The sequence below is a fragment of the Panthera tigris genome, chromosome A1, assembly GCF_018350195.1.
Source record: "Panthera tigris isolate Pti1 chromosome A1, P.tigris_Pti1_mat1.1, whole genome shotgun sequence".
In the NCBI taxonomy this organism is placed as follows: Eukaryota; Metazoa; Chordata; class Mammalia; order Carnivora; family Felidae; genus Panthera; species Panthera tigris.
In genome coordinates, this window is record NC_056660.1 from 124079891 (window position 1) to 124093283 (window position 13393).

Genomic DNA, 13393 nt, shown 5'->3' on the forward strand with positions numbered 1-13393 from the left:
CATTGATTGCTGAGTAATACTCCATTGTCATATATGTACCACATCTTCTTTATCTATTCATCCATAGATGGATATTTGGGGTGTTTCCATACTTTGGCTATTGTCGATAGTGCTACTAAAAACATTGGGGTGCGTGTGTCCCTTCAAAACAGCACACCTATATCCTTTGGATAAATACCTAGTAGTGCAATTGCTGGGTCGTGGGATAGTTCTATTTTTAACTTTTTGAGGAGCCTCATACTGTTTTCCAGAGTGGCTGCACCAGCTTGCATTCCCACCAACATTGCAAAAGAGATCCTCTTTCTCCGCCATCCTCGCCAACATCTGGTGTTTCCTGAGTTGTTCATGTGAGCCATTCTGACAGGTGTGAGGTGGTATCTCATGGTGGTTTTGATTTGTATTTCCCTGATGGTGAGTGATGTTGAGCTTTTTTTCAAGTTTTTATTTTCTATGTGCCTATAATGATTGGTCTTATAAAGAGACAAATCAGTGGCAGCCTGCATGATAGTACTGGGTGGATGCTTTCCAATGGGAAAAAGGCCAGTGCTTTTAAAAATATCTCCCATTGTCTCCGACATTGCTCAGTTAGGTGAATCCCCTCCTTTTAAACCTTTGTTTCTATTACACACAGCTACACTTAGGGCAGCAATGAACAAACTTTTTGCACAAGGGCCAATTCAAGAAAAATAAGATGCTTAGGAGTCAATTATTTTAAAAACTACAACAGAAACAGAAGTTTTTTTTAATCAGGAAATTCAATCTGTGCAAGTGTATTTAAGCATTTTAAAGTTTCATCTTATAGCTAAAAGCCCAAGAACCATATGATAAGTTTGCACTGCAGAATCTGACTTCAATATTGCACTTTTGAATAAATTGTATTGCTGAGTAAGACAGTTTTGGAGCTGGCTAATTTTGCCTTTCCATAGCAAGCTCATAAGCTATTTGGCTCCTCTCCTTGTGCTTCTAAATATTTTCGTCTTCAGTTGTTAAATTCATATGGCTATATTAGCAGTGCCTTCACTTCCCAAGAAGTTCTTCTTGTGCCCATTTATTTTGAAATACATAATTTTAACTAGTCGCCTTTCTTTGCTTGTTGGCAGGCATAGCAGGTACTTAAAAGTTATTCAAAATGCAATCCTCTCCACTTGTATCAATGAAAATATCTTTTTTTTTTTTTTTTTATTTCTCAGATTAAGTCAGTTGGTCATTTGGTATTCACCAACTACCTGCCTTCTGTGGACAGGTGAGAGAGATGGTATGTACATCTTCATTTTTATTAGATCCAGCCAAATTTCTCTCCATAATGGTGGTTCCAACATATGCCCCTACATGCATAAGTGTTCCTGTTTCCTCACATCCTTGCCAACTTTTGTTGTTATTTGCAACTTCCTCATTACTTGTGAACTGGAGCATCTTTTCATACATTTATCAACCATTTATATTGCCTCTTATGTGAACCGTTAATATCTTTTTCAACTGGATTGACTATCATTTTCTTATTAAGTTATGGGATTCCTTTTTATATAGGGTGCAAATATCTTCCTCAGACTATTTGTTTCTTCTTTATGATATCCTTTTTCCCAAAGAAGTTTTTCATTTTAATAAAGCTCAAATTTATCCAACTTTCCTCTATGATTTCTGATTTATGTGTCCTGTACAAGAAAACTTCTCCTATTCCAATGTCATAATATTCTATGTTTTCTTCCAAAAGTTTTAAAGTTTGCTTTTCACACTTAAATCCTAATATATCTGGAATTTATCTTGTATACAGAGTGAGGCAGGGATCTAGTTTTATCTTCTCCATCATGCTCACTCTTTATCATTTTAAGTGTCATTTCTTTTATTATAGCTGGGGTTTTTTTCTTTGTATGTCCTTAATCACAAAATGATTCATGTTAATAAGTTGTTAATTAAATTTTTAAGTTATTTTAGTTCCTAGGTTCTAATCCTGTTGCGTGTTTTGTGTCTAATTCTATCTCTTGGAGGACTGTTGCCTGACAATTTGTAATTTTAGAGTGTGAGCTCATCTTCAGCAGGACTTTGCAGGCATACTTTGTTTTATTGGGCTTCATTTTAGTACCTTTTACAGGTAATTGTGTGTTGTTGGTTTGTTTTTTTTTTTTTTTTATAAATGGAAGGCTTATGGCTATCTTGCATTGAAAAAGTCTATTGGCACCATTTTTTTCAAGAGCATTTGCTTACTTTGTGTATCTGTATCACATTTGGGTAATTCTCACATTTCAAACTTTTTCATTAGCATTACATTTGCTATGGTGTCTTTGATCACTGACCTTTGATGTTACTATTCTAATTGTGCAGTGCCACAAACTATGACCATATAAGTTGGCAAACTTAATAAATAAATGTTAAGTATGTTCTGACTGCTCCACTTACCAGCCATTCCCGCATCTCTCTCCCTCTTCTCAGAAACTCCCTATTTCCTGTAACACAACAATACTGAAATTAGGCCAATTAACAACCCTACAATGGCCTCTAAGTCTTCAAGTCACATGAAGAGTTATATGTCTCTCACTTTAAGTCAAAAGCTAGAAATGATTATGCTTAGTGAGGAAGGCATGATGAAAGCCAAGAGAGGCTGAAAGCTAGGCCTCTTGCTCCAGTTAACCAAAGTGTGAATGCTAAGAGTTCACAAAGAAAATTAAACGCACTATTCCAGTAGATACATGAATGAGAAGAAAGCAACACAGCCCTATTGCTGACATGAATAAAGTTGTAGTGGTCTGGATAGAAAATCAAACCAGCCACAACATTCCCTTAAACCAAAGCCTAACCCAGAGCAAGGCCCCAACTCTTCACAATTCTATGAAGGTTAAGAGAGATGAGTAAGCTACAGAAGAAAAAGTTGAACCTAGTAGAGGTTGGTTCATGAGGTTTAAATAAAGAAGCCATCTCCACAACATAAACATGCAAGGCGAAGCAGCAAGCGCTCATCTAGAAGCTGCAGCAAGTTCTCTGGAAGATCTAACTAAGATAAATCATGAAAGTGGCTACACTGAACAACATATTTCCAATGTAGATGAAACAGCCTTCTATTAGAAGAAGATACCATCTAGAGCATCTAGAGCTTTCATGCCTACAGAAGAGAGGACAATGCCTGGCTTCAAGGCTTGAAAGCACAGGCTGACTCTTTTTTCTTAAGGGATAATGCAGCTGGTGACTTTAAGTTAAAACCAATGCTCATCTATCATTCTGAAAATCTTAATGCCCTTAAGAATTATGCTAAGACTACTCTGTCTGTGCTCTATAAGTGGAACAACAAAGCCTGGATGATAACATATCTCTTTACAATATGGTCGACTGAATATTTTAAGCCCACTGTGGAGACCTGCTGCTCAGAAAAAAAAGATCCCCCCCTTTTCAATATATGAAGTTTATTGTCAAATTGGTTTCCATACAACACCCAGTGCTCATCCCAAAAGGTGCCCTCCTCAATACCCATCACCCACCCTCTCCTCCCTCCCACCCCCCATCAACCCTCATTTTGTTCTCAGTTTTTAAGAGTCTCTTATGCTTTGGCTCTCTCCCACTCTAACCTCCTTTTTTTTTTTTCCTTCCCCTCCCCCATGGGTTTCTGTTAAGTTCCTCAGGATCCACATAAGAGTGAAAACATATGGTATCTGTCTTTCTCTGTATGGCTTATTTCACTTAGCATAACATTCTCCAGTTCCATCCATGTTGCTACAAAGGGCCATATTTCATTCTTTCTCATTGCCACGTAGTACTCCATTGTGTATATAAACCAGAATTTCTTTATCCATTCATCAGTTGATGGACATTTAGGCAAAAGATCCCTTTCAAAATATTATTGCTCAACGCACCTGGTTACCTGAGAGCCCTGATGGAGATGCACAATCAGACGAATATTGTTTCCATGCCTGCTCACATAACAATTATTCTGTAACTCTCAGATCAAGGGATAATTTCTACTTTCAAGTCTTCTTATTAAAGAAGTACATTTCATAGGCTATAGCTGCCATAAATAGTGATTCTTCTGATGGATCTGGGCAGTGTAAATTAAACTGGAAATCTGGAAAGGATTCACCATTCCAGATGCCATTAAGGAACATTTTTGATTTGTGGGAAGAGGTTGATTCCAGCCATCATGGATGACACTGAGGGGTTCAGAACTTCAGTGGAAGAAGTAATTGCAGACGTGCTAAGAAATACCAAGAGAACTAGAATTGGAAGCAGAACCTCAAGATGTGACCCAATTGCTGCAATCTCATGATAAAACTTGAATGGAAAAGTTGTTTCCTATGGATAAATGCAAGAAAGTGGTTTCCTAAGCTGGAATCTTCTCGTGGTGAAGATGCCTTGAAGATTGTTGAAATGACAACAAAGGATTTAGAATACTACATCAACTCAGTTGATGGAGCAGTGGCAGCATTTTAGAGGACTGACTCCAATTTTGCAATAAGTTCTCCTGTGGGTAAAATGCTAACAAACAGCATCACATGCTACAGAGAAATCATTTGTGAAAACAAGAATCCATTGATGCAGCAAACTTCACTGTTGTCTTATTTTAAGAAATTGCCACAGCCACCCCCAACTTCAGCAGCCATCTCCCTGATCAGTCCTCCCATCAGCAAAGACCTTCCACCAGCAAAAAGATTATGACTCTCTAAAAGCTCAGGTGATGATTAGCATTTTTTAGCAATAAAGCAATTTTTAAACTATTTTTAATGTTTATTTTTTATCTTGGCAGGGGAGGGGCAGAGAGACAGAGAGAGAGAATCCTAAGTAGGCTCCACACTGTCAGTGCAGAGCTCAACGTGGGGTTCGGTCCCATGAACCACGAGATCATAGAATATGAGCTGAAATCAAGAGTCAGATGCTTTACTGACTGAGTCACCCAGGCATCCTGGCAATAAAGCATTTTTAAATTAAGATATGTACATTTTTTAGAGTGCCTGGGTGGATCAGTCAGTTAAGCATCCAACTGGCTCAGGACATGATCTTGTGGATTGTGGGTTCAAGCCCCACATCAGGCTCTGTTCTTATAGCTCAGAGCCTAGCACCTACTCTGGATTCTGTGTCTCCTTTTCTCTCTTCCCTCCCTTGGTCACCCTCTGTCTCTCTCCCTCAAAAATAAACATAAAATTTTTTTAAAAATATATGTACATTCTTTTAGTTTATTTAGAGAGAAAGAGAGCATGCAAGCGAGAGAGGGGCAGAGATATAGAGAGACTGAGAGAGAGAGTGAGTGAGAGAGAGAGAGAGAGAGAGAGAGAACCCTGAGCAGGCTCTACACTGTCAGTGCAGAGCCTGATGTGGGGCTCAAACCCACAAACCATGAGATCATTACCTGAGCTGAGACCAAAAGTCAGACGCTTAACTGACTGAGCCACCCAGGCACCCCCAGATATGTACGTTGTTTTTTAAAGACATAATGCTATTTCACACTTAATTAAAAATAGTCTAGTGTAAATATAACATATATATGCACTGGGAAACAAAAAAATTCATTTGACTCACTTTATTATGATATTCGCTTTATTGTGGTGGTTTGGAACAAAACCCACAATATCTCCAAAGTATGCCTGTACTTCTCTAAGGTAACCCTGGTGTACCACAGACCCAAGACCAATCTTTAACATAATTTCTCATCAAGAGTTTCTAAGACCATACAGATATAAATATAGTTAACCTCAAACTCATGAAGTGGAAGCTTGTGAATACAAATTATCAGGGAAACTTTTGTTTCTACATATAGCTCTTAGAGACACAGACAGCTTCCCTGTGCTGGTCAGTGGGGTTGTTTTTTTCCTGGTTCATTTTTCACAGAGGTGGAGCCATTTAGAGTTCAAACTACACACAACTGAGGATATTTACAGGAAAAACACAACCACTTGGTAAAGAGAAGAGTCCATAATTAAAGTTACTTAAGGGCAACCTTACTTTATGTGCAATGAGCTAAACTAAACAAAGGTTTTCTGTCTTATAAATTAAGAACTAGTAATTGTATTGTCAAGTGCTGCATCCCATGGCTTGCTGCTAAATTCAGAGAGCCCTTGTCGGTTGGCTTTAAAAAGATACCCAAATCCACTTTACTGGGTGAAGGTTACTTTATGGTGGAAGGGAAACTTTTCCCCTTCTTTTGCCATCCTCCAACCTTTCTGCCATCCTCCAAGAACTTTCCATACATCTGCCTTACCATGATGAAAATGCTGCAGGGAATACTTAGCTAGAGGTTCCTTAGGAGAAACCTGGGTGAGAGCATGTGCCCTTGTTCAGGTATGAGAGTATATACAAGTAGGGACCCATGCAACAATCTCTTCTAAAGGTGCACTCCCTGTTCTTTTAGGAGCATATTAATAATTACTTTTACTCTCTCCTGCCTCCTAATCACAGGCATTTCCAGTGTTGTCAAAACAGTTCCTGCCTGCATCTGTTTTCAACCATTGGCATGGGTTCCAGGGAGTGTTTGTGAGAGAGGAACAGAACAAAAGATTGACAGCCATGTGTTGACATTTTGGGACTGTTTGGAAATGAGAATAATCCAGGTTTGATGTTGTAATTCCTCCTTTTATGGGCAAAAGTAATGTCTCAGCATGAATGAGCATAACTAAACGTACTGGGACACACCCCAGGCACATGCACTCCCTGGACACTCACTGTGTTTTTGTTGTTGCTGTTGTATCACAAAAAGCAGCAGACAACTTTTGCTTCCCCACTCCCAAATCTCTTAACCCATTTTATTGAAATGAATAAAACATCAGTCTTAAAAGGAAAAAAATTCCCTGATTTATGTGTATCTTTCTTTCCTATGATCCTAGTTACCATTCATCACAATGAATTAATTTTTAATTACATAATAGATTCTCATTGATAAAATTAAAATACAGATAAAGAAAAACTTCTCTGTGCCTACTCACCCAATCCCACATTGTTCCCCAATTGTGTATCCTTATCACCCATCCACTCTGTATCCTTTTAGAATTTTTCCAATCATATACATTCACATGTATGTTCAAATATAAGAAAGGATACATTTTGTTTGGTAAGAGTTTCTGTTTGTTTAAATTGTGCCATACTCTGTATAGTGTACTCCAATTAGTTTTTATTACTTAAGTTGAATGTATTTTTCTTATCAGTACCCATTTATTGATTTCATTCTTTTTAATGGAAGCATAATCTTCTGCAGAATTGATATATAGTAGTTTATTTGATTATTTCTAAAAGATGGAAATGTGGATTATTTAAAAAATTTTCACTATTACAAAGAATGCTATGATGAATGCCCTTGAACAATGTTATGATGAATTTCTGGGTAACTGTGCTAATGTTTTGTCTAGCATAGGTTCTGAGAAGTGAAAATTGGGGGCATAAGGGTAACAGTTACTTCTTTAAAGCAGCAATAAAATCTATCTATCTATTTAGCTTGGACTGCCAAAACAAAATACTATACTGAGTGGTTTAAAAGCAGATATTTATTTCTCACAGTTTTGGAGGCTGGAAAGTCTAAAATTAAGGTGCTGATAGATTCAATTCCTATTGAGAGCCCTCTTCCTGGCTTGCAGATTTTCATCTTCTGACTGTGTCCTTACATAATGGAAAGAGATTGAGTTCCGGACTCTCTTCCTCTTCTTACAAGGATACTAATTCCACCAGGGAGGCCCCACTCCCATGACTCATCTAATGTAATTACCTCTCAAAGGCTTCACCTCCAAATACCATAACTTTGTGGGGTTGAGCTTCAAAATATGAGTGGGGGGGTGGGGCACAAATATTCTATTATCCATCTACCTATCTCTATCTATCTATCTATCTAAATAGGTAATAAAGGCCTATAGTTTAAAAAATTCAAAGTCATGATAAAGCGTAATCATAAACCGAAAAGCAGGCATTAAAAAATGTGGATTTTAATTCAATCATATCAATAATAACATTGTATGTGAACGATTTAAACACACCAATTAAACAACAGATTGTCTGTTTGGGTTAAAAGAACAAAGGAAGGTTCAACTATATGTTACCTATATGAAACCCACTTTAAATTTAAAGAGATAAATTAAAAGTGAAGGGAGAGAAACACTAATAAAAAGAAAGCCAAAGTACCTATATTAATATCAAAGTAGACTTAAGAACAAAGAATTATTACCAGTGATGAATGGACATTCCATTTTGATAAATAGGTTGGTTCATAAAAAAGATGTAACAATCCTAAATGTATATGCATTTAACAAGACAACTTCAAACTACATGAAGCAAAAATTAATAAAACTGAAAGGAGAAAAAGGCACATCCACAATTATAGTTAAAGTCTTAAGCATTTTTCTCTCAGTAACCAATAGAATAAATAGAGAATTGGTAAGGATGTAGATGATCTAAACAACACTATCAACCAACTTGACCTAATTGACATTTATAGGACACTTGGCCCAACAAGAGCAGTATCTCAAAAATTTTAAAAGATTTAAATCATCCAAGATGTTCTCTGTCCATAATAGTATTAAAGAAGAAATCAATAACAGGAAAATATCTTTAAGATCCCTAAATATTTGACAATTGAACAATATGTACTAAATAACCCATGAGTGAAAGAGGAAGTCATAAGGACAAATGGAAAGTATCTGGAATTTAAAGAAAATGAAAACACAATATATCAAAATTTATAAATGTAGCTAAGGCAGGGCTTAGGGGGAAATGTATAGCATTAAATGTATAGCATTATATTAGAAAGGTTACTGGGAAAATAAAAATTGAAAGGAAGACTGAAGACAGAGTCACAACATGCAAAAACAAAGGAGAAAGCAGTAACTAGGCCCTCAGCCAATGTCACACCTCCCACTAATCCTGTGAGAATGCCACTACATCAACTATAGGCCACTGACCATGCCAGGCTGCCTGAAAGTCTCTACTGGCTTTGGAAATTGGCTCTCATCACCCCAGCTGCTTCCATCAATAATGAGAATGTTTCTTGTTCTTTATTTCTACTTTTTAGGATCATCAACTCCATCTTCACAGTCCAAAGCTTATGGATCGGACTGGCTGGACCATATGGCCCTATCTTAACTGAGAGAATGAAAGACTTAAGTGGTCAGTTTCTATGATTAAAAAAAAAAAACTGGCTATTTGTCCCATAAAAAATTAGATCCAGAAATATTAGGAAAATGAGTTAAATTTTCCCTGATAGGATATATCTGGTCAAAAAGACCCAGACTTGAGAACCAAGGGTATGTTGTAAGGAGAATTTCTAGAGACCTCTTGGGGTTTTTCAAGAGGCTGAAACTAAACCTTCTATCCCAACCATCATCCTAACTCCACTCTTCCCACTCTATACACAACAATGGAGGAGGAAAGAGAATGAGAGATCAGAGTTACCAAGAATGCAGTGTTCATGTTGGGAGGCTGTTTCTGGACACGACCCAACAACTCCATACTCTTCCCTTCATCCTCACTCATGCAGGATTTCTACCAACCCTTCTCTCTCACAAATGAGGGAAGTACAGGGCACCTGGGTGGCTCAGTCGGTTGAGTGTCCGACTTCAGTTCAGGTCATGATCTCGCAGTCTGTGAGTTTGAGCCCCACGTCAGGCTCTGTGCTGACAGCTCAGAGCTTGGAGAATGGAGCCTGCTTCGGATTCTGTGTCTCTCCCTCTCTCTCTCCAACCCTCCCCCACTCATGCTCTGTCTCTCTCTCTGTCAAAAATAAATAAACATTAAAAAAAATTTCTTTAAATAAATTTTTTTAAAAATGAGGGAAGTAGACACTTAAGCAACCATGGGTAGAGTCTGAGAGTATTTGTAAGAAAGGAAGGCTCATGTCTCACTCCCTGCCTGTGAGCCTTATGTGGTAGACAATTGGATATAAGAGGTAAAAAGGAAATGAATGGAAGGTTAGACAGGAAGTTTAATTTTAACTATGAGACCTGCCCAAGGTGTCATTAAATAATGGTAAAGGATACTATGACAGTACAGTTGAAAGCATTTATACCGATAACACTGCTTAGTTGCAGTCAACAGAATCCACTCTAGCTAGCTTTGTCAGAAAGGAATTTATTTAGGGATATAGGAAGCACTTAGAACCACTAATAGGATTTATGAAAGAGATTCCAAGCTGAGCTCTAAGAAACTGACCTCAAAAGAGTTTTTGACTCTGCCACAATTAAAACAAAAGCAAAAACAAAAACAAAAATCAGAAAGCCATGACACCTCTAAGACACTGTTTCTGCTGAGAGGGGCCAAATGGATGCTCCATGTCCTGCCTTTTTATTTTTTTCTCCTTCTTTCTTTCCTTCCTTCCTTCCTTCCTTCCCTTTCTTTCTTTCTTTCTCTTGAGAGAAAGAGAGAGGGAGGGGCAAAGGGAGAGAGAGAATCTTAAGCAGACTCCACACTCAGTGTAAAGCCCAACATGGGGCTCAATCTCCTAATCATGAAATCATGACCTGAGCCAAAATCAGGAGTCAGATGCTTAACCAAGTGAACCACCCAGACTCCCCATGTCCTGCCTTTTTAAACAAAAGTTCTAAATCAAAGTCTTTTGTAAATGTATTTTTTTTATGGAAACTAAATTATGTGCTCACACTTGGAATATGGGAAATGGCAATGTAGTATCGTTTATTATTCTACATGTAAAACGGATTTAAATTGTGGGAAAGTATTAAAATGTGAAAAAAGGCACATCTGGGTTGCTCAGTCAGTCAAGCACCCAAATGTTGATTTCAACTCAAGTCATGGTCTTGTGGTTTATGGGATTGAGCTCCAAGTCAGGTTCTGAGCTGATAGCATAGGGCCTGCTTGGGATTCTCTCCCTCTCTCTCTGCCCCTCCCCCTGCTCGATCTCTCTCTCTCTCTCTCTCAAAATGAATAAACTTTTAAAAATGTGAAAAAATGTTTAATAGTTTTGGAGCAATGCAAATGACAATACCTACTATAGCCATTACTGGAAAAAAAAAATTTATCTTAATTCACGACTTGAGACTATGTAAAAAAAACTGGTTAAAGGAATATATAACATTGATCTACATCTTGATTTTCTCACTTAAATTATGTCTATATCAATTACACATAAATCTGTTTCATTTGTTAATGGTTGTATCATATTCCATTGTGTGGATAGATTCTAATGTATTCAGTTCTCTAATGATAGAAATTGAGGTTGTTTCCTATATTTTGCTATTATATTTTAAAAGCTGCAGTGCAGTTATTACTGGCACACAGTAATAACCCACTATGATCAGGCCCCTTCCAAATGAGAGACTGGCATTTCTTTGCTTTGTTTTTATGGTTTTCCAGAATTAAATAGAAGGGAAATATTTTCCCCTTTCAGGTGAATGTGCTATATACTTGAAAATCAATTTTTGAATAAAGTTACAGCAAAAAAGAGATTCATGGGAGAGGAAGTTTTCACACCAGGTATCTTTGTGACCTCAGGCAAGTGACAAACTTTTTGGGGATTAATCTCATTATCTGTGAACTTCAAAGTTTAGATCAGGTGATCCCTTAGGTACAGCTATTGAACTCTGTGGTCCTGAGTAATGTCATTGGGATACCTTTTGTTGCTTTAATCTTTCAGAAAGAAAGTATATCTTTTACTTTTCTTGAAAGACCTAGAGAAATGAGACCCATGACTTTGTTTCTTCTTGTGTCTCCATCCTTCTCATCTTCACAGCACCAAAAGCAGCACTCCAAATACAGCAGATGCTTAGAAAATTAATTACCAAGTGATGGTGTACCACCACTGAATTAAGTGCTCATGGGTAGATTTTGGAATAATCATTCCTATGCCTTGCTCACATTTAGGTTCTAGAATGCTCTGTTCTTCTCTGTGGTTAAGGAATTGAAGCATTCCTTCCTGAATCCATTCTCTGTGAAGGAACTGTGTGATTTTTATTAACTGGATTGTCTTGTATTATAAATTACGGTTTATCAGTTAGTAATTTGGTCCTTAAATTTGTTTTGTCACTATACACTTTTTAGTCCTTTGGAAACTTTGGAACCCTGAGAGACTCAAATTCCTTCATGGAAATGAGGCAAAACATGCTTGGAAGAATTTGTCTTTAATGTATATGAAAGTATTTTGCAAATGTCATACTCTTTTTTCTTCTCTGCGATTGTGGACAAAATGTAGAGTCCTGAATCATAAGTGGACAATGGGTTATAATAAGGTAGGTAACCTTGCAACACAGCAGAAACAGCAGTCTTTGTCAGGTGGTCCAGAGTACAAATCACATTCTGCCTCACCAGGTATGTGGCTTTAGGGCAGTCATTTGACCTCTCTAGGCCTCAAGTTAATTATATTTTCTTTGCATTGCTATTACAAAATTTAAAAGAGTATATGTAACATGTCTTTCATATGTTAATTCCAAACTATGGCCATTGTTAGTATTATTACCCATGCAGTGATGATGAGAATATAAAATACATTCAAATGGTGGACTGAACACACAGCCACATGGAAGAAGGCAAACAGCCTGGACAAGGTATTAGGGCTACCCTCTAGCTTCCACAAAACTAGCTGAGTGGAATTGCCTGGTACTAACTAAGCAGACACAATCCCCAGGAGCTTATGTCAAAACCAGTCATACTTTAATATAGTCCATTAAAAAAAAAGACTGTTCAGTGTCTTCTGGTGTGATCTCTATGCCAAAAATACTATCTGGCTATTCATGCAGAGGTATATGCAGTGTGTCGGTCATCCTGGATCATCTCCTTGTCTCTCACTCCATACAAACTACCAGCTCTGCATTCCTTCCTCCCCATCCCAGGTCTGCCTTGGCTCTGGTTGTACTGTTTCCTGGATTCCTGTCTTTTCTCCAGTCTCACTCCCTTACAAGTACTTGTTAATCCTACTGCCAGAGTGATGGCTCCACTGCCTCCCTGTAGGCTAAAGGATAAATCATATTCTTCTTTGACTCATACAGAATCCTCCATCACCATTCCCATCCACCTCCAGCCTAACCTCCCATTACTTCTTACCATCTTCTCCCCACCTCTACTCTCCTAAGAATACTCATCTATTTATAGGTCCTGAACACTCCATGTTTTATATTGCACATACAGTTAGTTCCTCTGGCTGGAATGCCCTCCACTGAATTGTTCACCTGAGAATCACCTGCTGAGCTTTCATAAAGACTTCCCTGCCTCCTTCACTTGGCTAGGTGCTCTCCCGTCTACCTTATGCTCACCCCATTCTCCACACAAACCTTGCTAAAGCAATTGCCGTATTGCTGTGTAATGGTTTGCCTGTTGGTTCCCCCAGAATTGGATTGTAAGTCCCTGGAAAGGCTTTTTGATAATAACTACATGTATGTTCGTATTTGTCTCCCCAGGACTAACACAACACTCGGCACACAGTAGATATTCAACAAATGATGGTAACTAGCTATATCAGTTAGAAATGAGCATGGCTGTAAGTGATGGAATATGT

General features: G+C 37.8%; 1 protein-coding gene across 1 annotated transcript in view; it reads right to left on the minus strand.

The window, feature by feature from the left end:
• Positions 1 to 13393, minus strand: part of ANKRD55 (ankyrin repeat domain 55) — a 595509-nt gene that overhangs the window by 241656 nt on the left and 340460 nt on the right. Inside the window, exon 5 of the mRNA XM_042987042.1 lies at positions 2395 to 2441. The gene's annotated coding sequence lies outside the window, so the exon portion shown is untranslated. The remainder of the gene's footprint in view (positions 1 to 2394; positions 2442 to 13393) is intronic.